The following is a 12,420-nucleotide window of genomic DNA, read 5'->3' as shown; positions in this document are numbered from 1 at the left end:
ATAGTTAATAATGGCTTTAAGTAGTGTAGCCTCTTATAAGAAAAAAATAAAAGCAAATAATTTAAATTAGCTTCTATGAAATATAATAAAAAATTCCTTTCAGATAGCAAGCAAAATTTAGGTAGGATCTTCATGAAAGACCTATAAAATTTTAAGATTTGAGTAATTCATAAACCATTTCATTATTATAAATCAGAAAATTGATATATTTAGGAGAACACATTCTTTCAAACTCATATAGAGATTTAATGCTATTGCCTATAAGATTTAGATGGACTGTTTTCAAGTTAGCATAGTGATTCTCAAGTTTACATATAGGAATTAACATGGTCAATAGTTAATATATCTTTGACAAAGAAAAATAATGGAGGAAAATTTGTTATGCTAAACATAAGAGTGAATTAAAAACCTACAGTAATAAGATAGTGTGATAGTGGCATGAAAATTTACAGACATAAAGAAAACCACAGATACCCTGAAATAGACCTCCATATACAAAAGAATTTAATATGTGATATAAAGGATCATGGATACCAATAACAAAGGAGTAAATTATTCAATAGATGATATGAAATAATTATTTTTCTAAAGAGTCAGACTTATACTTCCTAGCATACTTCAATACAAATCTCAGATGATTCTAATTAAAGAAAAAAAGTGTATCAAAAAAATAAAGATATTATTATAGAACTGATTCAGAAATAGCAAGAACTTAAAAAATAGTAAATAGCTCAGAGAAGTGTTACAGCAAATTCTCGGCCCCCAGGAAGAGACAAGCAACACACACTCGAGGAATCAGAAAACACTGTTTATTGGCGGAGCAGCGAGCCTTGGCACTGGCCTTATTTAATGCCTGGATAGCTTCTGGGTACTTGGAAACTTTCTATTGGCCGCATGGTGGCAGGGCGGGGGAATATTGGTTGTGCTGCGCAGGCAGTTGGCTGATGCAAGAGGCAAGCAAGACTATAGAAGCCAAAGGCATGCAACAGAGGTATGTGGCATTGGACGTCTGGCTGGCCGTTTTTTTATATATGCTTTTGCTGGCTTTGCTTCTCAAAGGAATAGAAATATATTTATGTGTATGTGTCTTTAACAGCATGCGTGTCAAAAAATTGAAAATGAATTAGAAAGCAAAATAAAATTTGGAAAAATGTGTCACACATAGTAACTTTTATGTGATTTAGAGACATCAAACTAATGTCATTCCAACAGGGCTTTTCATGTATAGGGAGAAGAGCAAAAGGGACACCTGGGTGGCTTGGTCAGTTAACCGTCCTACTTCAGTTCAGGTCATGATCTCATGGTTTGTGGGTTCAAGCGCTACATTGGGTTCTCTGCTCTGTCTCCCTCTCTCTGCCCCTCACCCCCCTCTCTCTCAAAAATAAATACACATTAAAAACCAAAAAGGAAGAAGAGCAAAAACACAAGTCGGTTTTCTGCCATTATGCTTAGAAGCATAAGAAACAGCCCAGAAATCAGAAATTCACGTTCATTAGGCTCAACTGTCTGACTCCTGATGTGGCCAGTTTCATATTTACCTACCTTCCATATGCGAATCTTTTTTCAGAAAAACACCTAAAGAGGCAACAAATAACCAAAATGAAGGGAATTTAAAAATGCAAATGGAAGAATTTCTATTTTTGTTAATGATATTAATTATTTTGGTTATTCTGCTTCCAGATTAAGTAAGAAAAGCAAAACAATGTGGTGACTCATCAGAGAGAGAGAGAGAGAGAGAGAGAGAGAGAGACAGAGACAGAGAGAGACAGAGAGAGAGAGGGGTGATAGACTTTGAATTTCCAATGCAATTAATGAAAAATACATTGAGAGGAAGGAAAAACAATTCTTCCTCTACCCTTCTAGATTCTTGGCTGACACCCCTCTGTATTACAAGAGAGATTAACATGAGAAAAACAAACAGAAGTTTAATATCATATGTATCTCCTATATATATCAGAAATACGCAGGAAAACTGAGTAACTCCCCAAAATGGCCAAAGCTACCACCTTACATACCATTTCCAGCTAAAGACAAAAGAAGATGTGTGTGGGAGGGAAACCAATTGTGGGAGGTTCTCAGGCAAAGCAGAGTAAATAAAGGTCAGGTTGTTTGCAGATTTAAGCCAGTTGCCTGCTCCACTGATGAGGGTAGATTTAGCCATCCTCCTCCTTCTGGTACAGAGAGAGAGACACCCTTACAAATGGAGATTTAAATGTCTCTTACAAAAGGTTAACTTCTACTCGGTTTTCAGAGCTTCTACCCTGTGTCTGCTGTTTCTTAAAAATAACCCTCTCATGATAATCTTTATGCCAAAGAAACATTTTGGAGTGGCAAATTCTGCTCCCTTTCCATATTAAGGATATATGACTAACAGCAAGAGACCATTTAATGCTACATATAATTTTTAGGAGTTGAGTTTCCCAAATTCTATTCCCACCTCCCACGATGTCATCTCTCAGGTCATATAAGCACTACCTCCAAGTAAGACACATTCCTTACCATCCTTTTCTCTCCTTTCTTTCACCAAAGTATCATCCCCTGCCTCTTGTTCACTCAAGTCCTTGCTCATAACTGGCTATCTTACGTAATAAACTAAATTCCCCCAAAGCGCAAATAGACACAATAGGGCCACGTACCCTATTTTAGAGGATAAAACGTGACTGTGCCTTTGCTATCTGTATAGGCTGAAAATGTGGTCACCAAAAACAATTTCAATAAATAAACATCCTTTTAAACATATGTGTGTAGATGTGTGTGTGCGTGGACAGTTGCATTTTTGTTTTGCACAGAAGCACAACGTGCAAAATAATTCTCTTTGGGGATAATGCATGCCACAGTCATGGGCAACTTTAAATTTCTGTGGTTAAATGAAATTTCAAAAATTCTGTCCAAGTTTGATGTAAAGGGCTTACTGATCTAGGTCCTTTGAGAAGTAAAACTTTTCAAAAATACAAAGCAGGAAATTGTGATCACTAAGCAGAGTTACCACTGTGATGTTCCCTGTGTATGGCTTATTCAGAGCCCTACAAAAAAGAACACAAGGTAAGCTGGGGGCTTCTGAAGCTCCAGCCCCATGCTTCTTCAAGGCTGCAATCCTGTGAGCTATTCTTGCAATGGCGTTTGATGTAAAATAGTGAAAACATCAGATTATCCTAAGAATACCATTTTAAAAGGAGGAATTTCTGGGATTGCTTTTTTTCTGCTGTGACCCAGAAAGACCCACCAATCCATGGGCAAGCAAATTGCAAGTGTGACAGGACCAGCACAAATTGCTCAGTTATAATGAAGGACCTGGAGCCACCTGTTCCACAGCAGGGATAAATCACAGTCCCTGTTTCTATAAGGCAGGGATCTGCTAGGGAAGGGAAACTGAATATGGGGAAGATTCTAGAGCCAATTTGCTATTCCAGTACTCTTGGGTTCCTTTTTTTTACTAAAGAACAGGGAAAGAATTCTTTTCTACCACCAATTACTCATAACTACCCATAAAAAAATGTGTCCATAAATACCATTTTTGAAATATAGATGTTCTGATCAAAGGTCTGGCCTACATTAGCTCAATTAATTTACACATGTGTTCTCTCCTAGCGCTGTGGGCAACGTAACGTCTTCATCATCACCCCTGAAAGTTTTCCAATTTAATCTCACTCAATTACAATCACTGCCTTGGGTTATTCATTCTAATGTAGTTTGCATTCTGTCCACAATGCTCCCAGTCACCTGGTCTCCACTCACCCATAATATGCTGGTTTCATTACTCCAACAGCCATCTCCTGGACTTTTCTTTAATAGTCACAGCAAACAAAGTGAAAACTGAGTATTGCTTTCTGTCCGCCCTTGGGATGTGACCGCTGAATGCTGCTTCACATCTCTGGGAGGCAACCAAGCTGCTTGAACTGATTTTTCTAGTCAGCCCTTTGCCCCATGTGGTCTATTTTGATTCTATCAGCTTATGCCGAGGACGGAGGATACATGCCCTTGAGTGAACACCCAATGCCAATTTGAGTCCATTTTCTTCCCTTGTTTTAGCCAAGCGTGGCTCCTGTCTCAGACTCTCATTGCCTTTCCTTCTGCCACCACAGCTGGTTGCTGTCCTAGAGTTTTATCTCCCCCACTGACTAAAGTACAGGATTGATTTCTGCACTGGGAGGAAAGAATTTAATTGGTGAATAACAGTCACTTTTATTCCCTTGCATTCAGCGAATTTACAAGCTATCTCAGTATTTCAAAAAATAGGGCCTTCAGGCAGGAGTAGCATTGGAATCTGAGCATCAGCCATCTATCTACCTCAAGCACTCAGAGCCCAGTGAAGTTCAGTTGTTACTTAGAAAACCTTAATAGGCACCATGGGACCCTAACACAATCTCTCTTTCACACACAGAAGCAGTCTGCCAACTTTCTAAAGAACAAAGACCCAGTACAGCAGCTCAGCTCTCCACTTTCCTTTCAAGCTCCGTTCCTGTTCATCTAATTTTTGTGTATCCCAAATTAAATTACTTAAGGCATATTCCCCACTAAAATTACAACTAAACTAATGCCATAGAAAAGAGAAATATTTGTCGGTCTTTCTCAGAAATATAGGAATTGAATTAAGTATCAATACTTCTTTTTAAAAGAATATATTGGGGCCCATTGTATCCCAAGATTCAAATAGCAAGCGCAGCCCCTACACTAAGGGGAACAGAGGGAGCCCCTAAAGGCTGTGCCTTCCTGCATGAAAATCCACAAGTTATCACCAGGTCATTCGATATGTCGGCTTAGCCACAGGGCCACCTCAGTTCTGTGCTAGAGAACCAAACAATATCAAACTGCCCTGCATGCTGGTATTGAAAAAAGCCAGCTGTGAATACTAACATACAAAAATAAATACAATGTCATAGGACATGGATCCACTGAACGAAGTAACAGAAGGATTTATTTTGTTCCTTTGATATAGGATGGAGAAAACTCACACTGAAAATCACATAGGAGAGAAGGTGAGTAGTATGAATGTGACATAAACCGAATGGGAATCTTGGAACCTGTGAATGGGAATCAAGGATGAATTAATATCTTTATAAACCTAACGGTCTCATTCCTACCCATCACTTCCACTCTCACCCCCATTCCTATGTAATTTACAAATAATACTAAATTATACATTTGGTATAAAAATTATTCAGAGATGGATTTCCCCCCATAATGACAACTTATATTACTTCTTGAAATTTCAGTTAATAAATTTTCTCTAATATGTTCTTCTGCTGGTGTGCTAGGCATCTGCTAAAAATGCCAACAGGCTATTTGTTATTTCCACATCAACAGAAATAATAATTAAGAGTATGTGAAGATAAGAACGAAGTCACGCAGAGGTGGTAATTTTTATTGTGGTGGCACTCACGTTGTTGTTGTTGTTGTTGTTGTTGTTGTTGTTGTCGTTGTTGTTTTGAGATGTTGTTAAGAATGAAACAGTAAGATAAAATTTTTGGAAGACACTAAGGCTACTCTTAAAAGACAGAAAAGAGGGGCGCCTGGGTGGCGCAGTCGGTTAAGCGTCCGACTTCAGCCAGGTCACGATCTCGCGGTCCGTGGGTGCAGGCCCCGCGTCAGGCTCTGGGCTGATGGCTCGGAGCCTGGAGCCTGTTTCCGATTCTGTGTCTCCCTCTCTCCCTGCCCCTCCCCCGTTCATGCTCTGTCTCTCTCTGTCCCAAAAATAAATAAACGTTGAAAAAAAAATTAAAAAAAAAAAGACAGAAGAGACTTTTATAAATAACTAATAATTAATCAACTATGAACGGTTAAGTACAGCCCCCCCCACCCCAAGAATGTGCACTTTGGCATGTAGATTATTTTGAGCTGAAGGCATTTGAGACCCTGCAGGCTCAAGAGAAACTTTTGTCCCTCCCTTAACCACACACAAGAATCTAAATTGAGGGTCTTTCTCAGAATTAGGGTTTTTAGCAGAGATAAACTTTATCTGGGTGACCCATCTATACGACAGGGCAAACATCTAATTACCAAATACTGCTCTTCTTATTGCCTAGTTGAGTGCATTCCTTTCCTCTTAAATCCCAGACCCCTACCCCATCTCCTTAATTCAGAATGACATATACACCTCATTTTGTCTGTCATTGGAATTTCCATGTTTATGTAGATTCCCCATATGTACACCTATTAAATTCTATTTTCTCCTGTTAAGTTACCTCATGTTAATGTGATTCTTAGTCCAGTTAGAAGGACCTTTGAGGGGACAGGAATTATTGCTTCTCAACAACTATAATTTAGAACTGTGCTATATGAGCCAGGCAACATGTTACAGGAAAACAGAAACTAGATTCTTCCTTTATTTGGGGAAGGAGGAAAGGTATTAGGGAAAGCTTGGGAAAAAGAAAGCATTTGAACCAGGTCTTTGGTGTTGAGCGGGATTTTGACAATTGAGTGGTTAGAGTAGGAGGACAGGGCCAGGATTAAATTCTAGTAGGATTAGTAAAGCAGAAAATGGAGAAAGCAGGCAGCATACAGGCTGTATCTGTTTGCTATCAATGTTATTAAGGCAACTACTGAATTCTTTTTTTCTGATTTTCTTATAACATAAACTTCTGATCAATAATTTATTCTTCAAAAAGGACCTTTTCACTATAGATTAGCCAGTAGAAGATAAAGATTACATTTTTCTAATGAAGATGACAAAACCGAACCAAAACAAACAAACAAACAAAACCATTAATAGCATTGAGCCACTTCAAATATCCTGAGACAAGTTTAAGCCTTTGTCAACTTACAATGGAACTTCCTTTTAAAATTTTGCCAGAGTGGGGCACCTGGGTGGTTCAGTTGGTTGAACTTCAGACTTTGGCTCAGGTCATGATCTCACAGTTCATGGGTTTGAGCCCCATGTTGGGCTCTGTGCTGACAGCTCAGAGCCTGGAGTCTGCTTCCCTCTCTCTGCTCCTTTCCTGCTCATACTCACTCTATCTCTCTCTCAAAAATAAAGAAACATTAAAAAAAATTTAAATAAAATACAATTTTGCCAGAGTACAAATAATTGTATCGGTTAAGCAGAAGACACAACAAGAACTAACATTCTAAATTTTATGACATAATTCTGACCAACAGAAATGACAGAATAGTAGAAAAAGAGAAGACTTGTTATGAAGATATAGTTTGGGGCCTGCCAATTAAAAATATGTACTTATGGGCAAACATTCTACATCTCTGTTTTACCATATGTATAATGAAATAAAAATGATCTATGTAGGGGAGGAAAAATAATTTTTCCTCTACCCTTCAAGTTTCTTCACTGAGATGCACCCCCCCAATAATATAAGATACATTAACAGGAGAAAAACAAAGAGAAGTTTAATAACACATGCACCTCCAGTATACATGAGAGATACCCTGGAAAACTGAGTACCCAAAATGGCCCAAATTACCACCTTAAATTCCATCTTCAGCTAAAGACAAAAGAAGATGTTGGGGTGGTAGGGGCCAGTTATGGGAGATTATCAAGAAAAGCACAGTAAACAAGGGTAAGGTTGCTATGGAGATTTAAGTCCTTGCCTTCTTCATTAATAGCAGTTGCTAGAGATTTGGAGTCATCCTTCACTTCCTGGTACAGACAGCGATTTCCCCTATATGTATAAACGTCTCTTATGAAAGGGTAACTTCTACTGTTTTCAGTTTTTCCTGTCTGTTGTTCCCTAAAAATAATCAGCCTAAAATAACTCACGTGCCAAAAAGAAATATTTTGAGGTCGATTCTGCACACCTTCATCTACTTTTCAACGGTGTGCATTGGGCAACTTCTGGTTCAAAGTACATATCTCATATATTGTTAGCATTATTATTATTGAATATATAAAGTCACTAAGCCACCTAAAGTTCATAATAAACACCTAAAGTTAGTCCAGACTTCGGAAAAACAATTCAAACCATTCAGAGAAAAGATGCATATGTCTTTACAGCCATAGATTCTGAACAGAAATAAACATTTAGAGAAATAGAATACAGCAAAAAATAAATAAATAAATAAATTCTAACTTTACAATCTTGACTCAATTTGGTCCATATGCCCATGCTATTTTCTTTTGCTGAATTTTCCTTTTTACTTATTCAAATTATATTATTTAACAAATCAGGCAGGAATTGCTTCCGTATGGCTAATCTAATCTTTGCTTTCTTCCCGCATGGAGCTGTTATTTTCCTTTATTCATTTTTGCATTGTCTCTCTTTCCTCTTTTTTTTTCTTTTCCTGTTTTATTATTAGAAACCAGTGGTTTGCTGAAACATTGGAGAAAGCACAGAATGCTGGTAACTAATACTGCACCCTGCTCCTGAAAGATACCCCCTTACAGATGTCACTGAGCCACACAAACATGGATAAGGGTAAGAAAAGTGCATCACAAATACCTCATTTGAGTTTCTCCACTCCAAGTAAAGCTAACACTAAGACCTATATGTCATGAAGCTACATCAGCAGCAGTTTCAACTCTCTGAGGACAAGGACCAAAATATCCATTATTGAAGTAAGAAGTCTATTTCCATTTTGCACTTCAGCTCTCTATTTCTGTATAAAAAATACATTAAGAATCATGCAAGTATATACTCTGCTTTTCATTCAGATAATTTTGCATGAATTATCTCAGGGCAAAAATATAATAAGTTAAATCCAAATGCATAAAAAAAATTGCAGTGAATAATAAAATGGCACTTAAAGTATAGACTTAAGCTGTCAACATATCCCTCAGTAGTTTACTTTACTATCAACCTAGTAAAGTATATATTTAAAAAAAGTGGTACACTATTTTGCCCTTAAAGGTTAGATTATGACATATACTAAAAGCATGACTGGGGGCGCCTGGGTGGCTCAGTCAGTTAAGCGGCCGACTTCAGCTCAGGTCATGATCTCACGGTCCATGAGTTTGAGCCCCGCGTCGGGCTCTGTGCTGACAGCTCAGAGCCTGGAGCCCGTTTCAGATTCTGTGTCTCCCTCTCTCTCTGACCCTCCCCTGCTCATGCTCTGTCTCTCTCTGTCTCAAAAATAAATAAACGTTAAAAAAAATTAAAAAAACAAAGCATGACTGTTCTCGAAGTATAAAGTTGCATGCCAACGTATGTATTCTCTGCCTTCAGTTCTATAAAATGTATATTTAGAGTTGTTATCAGAAATACCAACTGATTGCAATATTCGTAACAATAAAAGAATAATTTTCTAAAATAAGGCCCATATCATGGAAACACTAATTTTAGTATTTCCTAAAATTAATGTGGGAGGAAGGGTGTGTCTGTGTGTGTATCTGTAAAGGGTATTATCATGAAAGAGAAAACGTATATACCAAAGTAACAATAAGAAAATGTCTGTATTCAAAAAGAGGTAAAGGTAAAGTAAAAAGGCTCTGTTCTTAGAAAATCATTGACCTCCTTACCATCCCCACATATGCTCTGATTAGCTCAATAGCAATCTTTATCTAATCCGAAGTCTTCAACCTTGAAAAAGCACTCATCTCTATGCAAAGCAATTAGGGAAAAAGTGTTCCCTGCACAAAGTAGTTTCTCAATAATGATGCTTTGGCCATCCAGAACAACATGGATAGGAGACAGGCATTAATGAGTCAGGTCTGCTGGAAATAGCACACATTTTAGAAATCAAAGGCTTTGCTAGAAAGGGCATAATTCCATCTCTGAAGGTCACAGAGTCCTTCACATTCACTTCATTTCTGGATATTGTATGCTGAAATTACAATCATCCTCCTAAGCCTGGTTAGCATCTGCTGAACCAGGTCAGCAAAAGGAATCCAACTTTAACACAACTGAAATTCTAATTATTTGTACATGGTCATTATTTCTGGGGAAATTATTGCAGGGGCACATATCTGTCTAAATATGTCCATTGAATTTTTATTTTCTGCTCTTTTGCTCTCAAGCATATTGCCGTTGCTGGAACAACTTACCAAGAAAAACTAAAAAAAATTCTAAATCCTTCAAAAAAAAAATAGTAAAGCCGGAATACTAGTCTGAAATAGACCTACACTCCCAAACCAAGCATTAGTACTACAATTTATGTTAAATTTTATAATCTTATACTATAGTTTAAGTTGAAAGTTCAAGACATGCACTGTAGTTTCTTCCAAAAATGGCCACGATAAGATTTCTGGTCCCATATGCTTTTCCAGAACTTTGCCACTCTCTCACCAAGAGGTGTGGTCTATTTCCCCTCCCTTTGAAATTGAGCAGGACTCTGCCACTGCCTTGACAAAGAGAATATAGGAAGAGGTGTTGTGTGACTTCTGAGAGTAGGTAAAAAAAAAAAAAAAAGAAGAAGGCAATTCAGCCTTTGCTGGTTTCCCTCTCTTTCTCTGGGTATGAGCATTGGGAGCCTTCTGCCAATTTGTAAGAAGCCCTGCTACCCTAAAGCCACCAAGTTGGCAAGATCACATAGAGTGACAAGAGACAGAGATGCCCAGAGAAACCTTCAAATAATTCCAGTCTCTAGTCTTCAAATCTTCCAGCTGGGTCCTACACATTATGGAGCAGAGACAAACCAGCCCACCATGCATTGAAAATATTTCTGACGCACAGGATCGCTGAAAATAATAAATGATGTTTTGTGTTACTAAAGTTTTAGGAAGTTTTATTATACCATTATAATAATTAGAACACTTCCATAAAAGAAATAAAGAGCATGGGTGCCTGGATGACTCAGTTAGCGTCCCACTCCACTCAGGTCATGATCTCGTGGTTCGTGGGTTTGAGCCCGTGTCAGGCTTCGTGCTAACAGCTCAGAGTCTACAGCCTGCTTTGGATTCTGTGTCTCCCCCTCTCTCTGCCCCTCCCTCGCTCGCTCTCTCTCTCCCTCTTTCTCTCAAAAACAAATAAACATTTAAAAAATTTAATAAGAAAATGTATTAATTATTGAAAAAGAAATATAGAGCAAACTTGGGGCAAATGTTCCATTTACTGCATCTGACTCTTGCCTTCATTTTTACTGCCTTTGAAGAATAGTGTAAACTTTCCAAATCAGTATTCAATTCCTTAATGAAATGGAACTGCATGTCCTATCAAATATACAAATATGAATGATATAATGCCCATTAAATACTTTGAACCTTCTTTAAGATCAAAGTATATGTAAAATCTTCCCAAAGGAGACTGAAAGATCTGCCATTTGCCCACATTTTCTGGGACAACACCCATCACACCTCTTCCCATACATATACACACTACCTTTGATATGGCCAACAGATAAAACAAAAGACAAGATAGATACATGTCTCTCTTATTCTTCATTCTTACATCCAAATGTAGGAGCCAAAGGTAGGCTGCCTCTAAATGGGCCACTTTGACATATTGATTATTTCAAATAAAAGTTACTTAAGAGACAGTCTAGGCAAGAAAGACACTCAGGCCCTTCTCTGTACCCCTGGAAACAGGAAATAAAACTCTCATGTGAAAGGTACCCTCCCTGAAGCAAGAAATAAAGAGACATCTTTATCATCAGAGATGGGAAATTTAGAGCTGAGAAGGCTGTATAAACAACCTTTATTTACTTCTTACCAATTTATGCCACAACCCAAATTCTGTTTAAAATTCCTTACTAATTGGAGCTGCCAAAGTTAAGTTTTCTTTGTTTTGTCAAGTCCTCACAGATGTATTGTCTCTTTGTCTAAAAAGTACAAAAACTTTCAGCCTTGGTCATTTCTTTAGGATTTAATTTCATTATTGAGCCCCCGTGCACATGTAATAAAACTTTGGTTCTCTGTTAATCTCTCCCTCTGGAAGATGCTGAGGGTAAAGAAAAAGCTTTCGCTGCCTTCACAACATTCCAGCTTCTTGTCCCTGAGAGTAAAGTCCAAGCAAGAGAAATTAGTAACTTGAGGGGACTGTCAGAAGAAATTGATAACCTTCAAAGACAAATCTCTAAACAGAGAGAAGTAATAGTTTAATGAAAGATTTGCTCATTACCTAACTTTCAATTAAAAAATGAAGGTTGACACCAAAGTTTTGCAACTCTTACATATTTGCAATCATCATCATAGTGACAGATTTTTTTTAAGGATGTATTAAGCACAGACACTTCCTCAAAGAATTTCAGGGAATAAGAAAAACGATAGTCTTAATTTCTCTGAAACTAATGTTTTATTAATCTTGTAAGTCTGAAAAACTGTTCATCTGAAAACAATCTCATTTATAATAGCATTAAAAAAGAACAAAATACTTAGGAATAAATTTGACCAAGGAGGTAAAAGATCTATCCACTGAAAATTATAAGATCAGTGAAAGAAGTTGAAGAAGAAGCAAATAAATAGATATGCTATGCTCTAAATTAGAAAAATTCATGTTGTTAAAATGTACACACTATATAAAGTGATCTACAGATTTAATTCAATTCCTATCAAAATTCTAAAGTCATTTTTCACAGAAATAAAAAAAAATACTAAAATTT

Source organism: Felis catus, chromosome A1 (assembly GCF_018350175.1).
Source record: "Felis catus isolate Fca126 chromosome A1, F.catus_Fca126_mat1.0, whole genome shotgun sequence".
In the NCBI taxonomy this organism is placed as follows: Eukaryota; Metazoa; Chordata; class Mammalia; order Carnivora; family Felidae; genus Felis; species Felis catus.
This window is presented reverse-complemented; position numbering follows the sequence as displayed.